Genomic DNA, 6,000 nt, shown 5'->3' with positions numbered 1-6,000 from the left:
TAGCTTATAAAAAATTGGCATAGGGACACCTGGGTGGTTTAGTCGGTTGGGCATCTAAGAGTTCAGCTCGGCTCCTGATCTCAGGGTCATGAGATGGAGCCCTGAGTCTGGTCCGTGCTCAGTAGGAGGTCTGCTTTTCTCCTCCGTCTCCCTCTTCCCCTCCCCCACTCGGGTTCTCTGTCTCTCAAAAATAATCTTTTTAAAAAGATTGGCATATACTTACATATATATATAGACACATATATAATTAGTTTTACATAATATATACATATATATAGTGGTACAAAATGTATCTTCTCAGTTACTATATCCTAGACATAAATTCCTATCATTTTCTATCATAATTCCCAATCACAGATCACAGAAATATCCCCATTCATGTTAACCCTAATGTAGTTTTTTTTTTTGAAAAATTTATTTATTTATTTATTTGACAACAGACATCACAGGTAGTCAGAGAGGCAGGCAGAGAGAGAGGAAGGGAAACAGGCTCCATGCTGAGCAGAGAGCCCGATGCGGGGCTCGATCCCAGGACCCTGGGATCATGACCTAAGCGGAAGGCAGAGGCTTTAACCCAATCAGCCACCCCGACGCCCCTGTGGTTTTCCATTGTATGGCTGCAGGATACTCAGTTGCTGAAATATAGATGAATACTGAAGATATTCCCAAATGTCTCCAGTCCATTCACCTTAAGTTTTCTTCAGTGCTAACCCTTGGAATGTTGAAAACCTCGATATTGTACATCCATACCCTAGCTTGTAAGATTTGAGGATTTTTTTTTTTTTGAAGTTTATGTAAATAATCTCTACACCCCACGTGGGCTTGAACTCATGAGCCCAAGACAAAGAGTCACATGCTCCTTAGACTGAGCCAGCCAGGTGCCCCAAGATCTGAGGATTTTAAGAGTAGCTATTTAGGATGCCTGGGTGGCTCAGGCAGTTAAGCATCTACCTTCAGCTCAGGGCTTGATCCCAGTGTCTTGGGATCCAGTCCCTCGTCAGGCTCCTTGTTCCAACTATACATGAATGGAGAAAAATACACGGGATTTTAACACAAGTTTTCTCCCAGAGAGCAGGATCATGAGTGAATTTTAGTTTTGAAAAATTCTTTCTCTAGTTTCCATTTTTCTACAATGCATATGTTCTACATTTGATCACAAAACATCAGACCTTAAATATATATATATATATATATATATATATATACATATATATTTTTAAAAATATATATTTTTTAAAGTTTTATTTGTTCATTTGAGAGTGAGTGAGAGAAAATACAAGCGGGTGGAGGGGAAGAGGCAGAGGGAGAAGCCGACTCCCCACTGGGACCCCAGGATCCCGACCTGAGCCCAAGGCAGATGCTTAACTGACTGAGACACCCAGACACCCCTGAACATGTGTACATATATGAAAATTATAAATGCTGTGCTGGAATATACACAAGGGGCCATGGAAGGCTGAATGTTCCAGCAGGACTGACAGGTCTCTTCATTCTTGGGCAATTTGTCATCAGGACCGTTTACCCTGCTTCCCCCAGCAGAGTCTCCTGGTGCCTGTCTCCCTCTCCTCTGGCCACACACACATGCCCTGGGGAGAAGTTCGCCTGCAGCATGCCTGCCCTTGCGAGAGTCTTACTGTCTTTCTCCCCAGCTAGGGCGTGAATGCTCTGCTCATAGGAAGGGTGGCTGTCCACACTTTTCCTCTTCTTTGCAGACAGCCCTGCACAAGTGAGGTGCTCAAGGAGTGTGCGAAGACCACGATCTTTATGGGACAGATTCTAAATTTGTAATTCGAGTCCAAAGGAATGGAAATGAGTGGAGTGTTTGCTTTGGTACGTGTGTGTGTGTGTGTGTGTGTGTGTTTCTTCCTTTCCTCCAATTTTTTTGCTTCATTCCTCCCTCTCTGTTTCATCACAAAATATGAGAGATCAGCGGTGCTCAGCAGAAAGGGAGTGGGGATGGTCAGATGTCGTCACCTGGAGAGATTTTTTCCTTGGGTTTGAGGGCTCACCCAAATAATCCAGGATGATCTCATCTTGAGATCTTTAATCATACCCACAAAGACACTTTTTCCAAACAAGGTCACTTTCACCCTTTTTGGGGATTAGGACATAAACATACTTCTTTTTTTGTGGGTGAGCATGACTGTTGAGGGGAGAAGTTCGGGAATTCTGTTTTGAGATGTCTGTTAGACGATGTGGAAGCAGGGTCTGGAATCCTCTGGAGAGTTCAGGCCAAAGATATAACTTTGGGGATCATCAGGTTACAGAAGGAAATTAAAGTCACAAGATGGAGATTACTGGGAAAGCGGTGTGTATAGAAAAGAATTGTCAAAGGAGCCTGCGCGTGAGGGAGACCCAGCGAAGGAGGCTGAGAAGGAACAGGGAGGGAAGTCGCATGTGTGTTTTGCTTGGTCCTGTGATGCTTGGGGTCTAATAAGCTCCAAAATGAGAATCGCCCTTTGGGTGCAGCACATGGTAATCGCTGGTCCACTTTGACCGGCACTTTGGGCAGAATGGAGGATGGATGGGCTTCCAAAGAAAAGGAGAGGAGAGAAACTGGAGACAGGGAATGTACACAATTTTTTCAAACTTTGCTGCAGAAAGAATGCAGAAATGTATGAGTGAGAGATGGAGGAAATGTCATCTTGAAGGCAGGGAGCCTCGAAGAGATGGGAAGCTGACAGCAGGCTTCTATGCTAATGGTGAAAGAGGGGATCCAACAGGGTGGAAAAGAAAAGGAGAATCACTTGCACAAGGTTCTGGACTAGTCAAGACAGGAGATAGGTGTCACTGCCCAAGGGGAGGGCTGGCCTTCGCTGGGAGCGCTGAACTGCCCCCGTAGCTGAGACAGTCCAGGATGGGGAGAGCTGCAGGTAATGGCCAAGATGCTGGCTTCTGTTTGATGCATGAATGAATCTGACCAACTTTAAACCTTGCTCCTGAATTACTAGAATAAGATCATCTGTTCTTCTCAGGGAAGAATGTCATATTGGAATCTGGGATTGATTGCAATTTCTCCTTCATATAATGAAAGAGTTTGGGGGCACCTGGCTGGCTCAGTTGGTGGGGCATGAAATGCTTGGTCTCAGGATGTGAGCTTTGGCCTGAGCTGGGTACAGAGATTACTTAAAAATAAAATCTTTAAAAAATGGTCATAAGTGTGCACAACTCTTAAACAATTTAATTCAAGTTTCTTTGGTTTTGCTATTTTTTTAAACTGCTCAAAGAGTCTATTCTTTAAAAATCATCTTCTATAATTTCTTACACATGTGGGGAGAAGTATTCCTCATATGGTTTTGAAAGCCGTTGTGTTTCAATATTTGTCTTCAAGGATACTTTCGGTGCTTGGGGTAACGTAGCACATTGCTTGAAGAGGATGGGAAAAGGTGATTTTGCAGTGATCTTCAAAATTCCAACTTTTTTTTTTTTGACAGAGAGAGATCACAAGTAGGCAGAGAGGCAGGCAGAGAGGCAGGCAGAGAGAGAGGAAGGGAAGCAGGCTCCCTGCTGAGCAGAGAGCCGGATGCGGGACTCGATCCCAAGACCCTGAGATCATGACCTGAGCCGAAGGCAGCGGCTTAATCCACTGAGCCACCCAGGCGCCCCAAATTCCAACTTTAATAAAAATAAATACCAAATGCTGAAGGAGAAAGAAATGATCATTCTTGTGATAATGTTGGTTTCATTAGTGTTTCCATTTCAAATGTTCTCAGGTATTTTTATCTTAATAGCACAATGATTAAAGATGTGAACTTAAGGAATTTCCACATAATCCAAATCGCTGTTTTTAAAACTGGGAACATTCATCAAATTACCTACGGAGAAATTATTGTTTTAATTCCCCATGGGATCTTCAATGAGACATTTTAAACCCATCATCCTTGGGATCTTCAATGAGACATTTTAAACCCATCATCTTTTAATTTAAAAGAGGCAGACAGCAATTGGAAGCATTCGATTTCCCTCATCTCTCTTAAAAACCATCCACTTAAACCAGCTCACAGTAGAGTGGTAGGGATATACATACTTGTAAAACGAGGAATTTGGTGGGTGGGGGGCATTAAAACTACAGGTGTAGGTAGTCTCATCTCACTGTCTTTCCCATTGGTCAGGGAAGTCACTAACTTTCAGGGCCTGTGTGGGTAAAGGCCTTGACCTTTAAATAATCTGGGTTGGCCTGAATTTAATTTACATTTGCAGTGCCCACTTTCCACCAGGCGAGGGCGGTAAGGACTCACCGATTCACCCATGCCCTGTATAGGAGTCCTTTTTCTCAGAAGCAGAAAGATAGAGAATCCCTTTCCTTTACCTACCAAAGGCCAGATACTTCACTTTAAACTATGATAAACATAAGCGCCTCTCCTGAAGACCCCTGGCAGTCCAGTCAATGAGTTCAGGATCAGGTTCCAGCCCTGGGATGATCAGTTTGTGGGCGATGAGGTGAAGCACTAATGAGGGAAGGCCCAGGACATTTCTGTCAACCTAAACAAATCTGAGAGTCTGGGTGGGGAGGAATCATGGAAAAAGGAGAGAGAACCCAAAGATGAAGGCCAAAGGGCTAGCCTTACTCTGGGTGTTGACGATTGTCCACCCTGACTCAGAGGAAATAGGCAGCAGCTAAGAAAATCTCTTCTGAGTCCTGGCCTGCTTTTGTCCGTGAGTATGGCAGTTTCACCACATTCCATAAAGACATGCCTTAAGAAACTCTAACATGTTTAGGGGCATCCAGGTGGCTCAATGCGTGAACTGGCTGGCTCTTGATTTCACCTCAGGTGGTGTTCTTATGTTCTTGAGATAGAGCCTGGCCTCTGGCTCAGCACTCAGCAGGGAGTCTGCCAGTTCCTCTCCCTCTGCTCCTCCCCCTGCTTTCTCTCTCTCTCAAATGAATAAATAAATATATAAAATCTTTAAAAAAAGAAATAACATGTTTATAAGGTGAGACATTCTGGAAGTTACTCTTTAAGATGAAGAAATAATGAGAAAAATGAGGGAGAGCAAAGAAACAGTGACATGCCGTGTCAGTCACCTGCAGAGACTGGATGGGAAAGATATTGCAGAAAGAATTTCTAGTTCTTACAGCCATTATGGTCAACAATATGGAAGGTCCTCAAAAAGTTAAAAATAGATCTATCAAATGATCCAGGAATCCCACTGGATTCCAGTTCCAAAGGAACTGAAATTAGATTTCAAAGAGATATCTGCACGCCTATGTTCATTGCAACACTTTTCACAAGAGCCAAGATATGGCAACAACCTCAGCTTCTGTCATCAAGTGAAAGGATAAAGAAAATATGGTAGGCACACACAATGGAATGTGATCCAACCCTACTTAGGGAAGAGATCCTGCAGTTTGTGACAACAAATGACATTGTGACAACATGGATTTAGCTTGAGGGCACAATGCTAAGCAAAATAAGCCAATCACAGGATTAGTACTACCGACTACCACTTATAGGAGGACTTTAAGAGCCAAACTCCTAGAAGCAGAGAAAATGGTGGTTACTAGAGGTGAAGGGAGGGGAGAATAGAGAGGGGATGGTTTAAGGCTACCAAGTTTCAGGTATGCTAGGTACATAGTTCTGGAGATCTACAATACAGTATAGTGTCTGTAGCTTGCAATGCTGCATTATCTACTGAAAATTTGCTAACGGAGTAGATCTTATGGTTGTGTCCTTACCACATACACACAAAATAATGAGGGCAAGAGTGTGGGAGGGAACTTTGAGAGGTGATGGATGTGTATGACCTTGATGATGGTGGCCGGAATCCTGGCTACTTGTCCTTGAAGTATTTAAACTGTTGGAAAAAGAAGAAAAAGAGACAGAGAAAGAAAGAAGAGAAAAGAAAAAGAGGGACAAGAGAAAAAATGAGACAAAGAAGGAAGAAGGGGTAGGGAAAGGAGGGAAGATGGAGGAAAGGAAGGAAAGCAGCGAGGGAGGGGGAGAAGGAGAAAGGAAGGGAGGGAGAAAGGAAGGGAAGAAGGAAGGAGTTTCTGGCTGG

The sequence above is a fragment of the Meles meles genome, chromosome 7, assembly GCF_922984935.1.
Source record: "Meles meles chromosome 7, mMelMel3.1 paternal haplotype, whole genome shotgun sequence".
NCBI lineage: Eukaryota > Metazoa > Chordata > Mammalia > Carnivora > Mustelidae > Meles > Meles meles.
Note: the sequence above shows the minus strand (reverse complement) of the source record.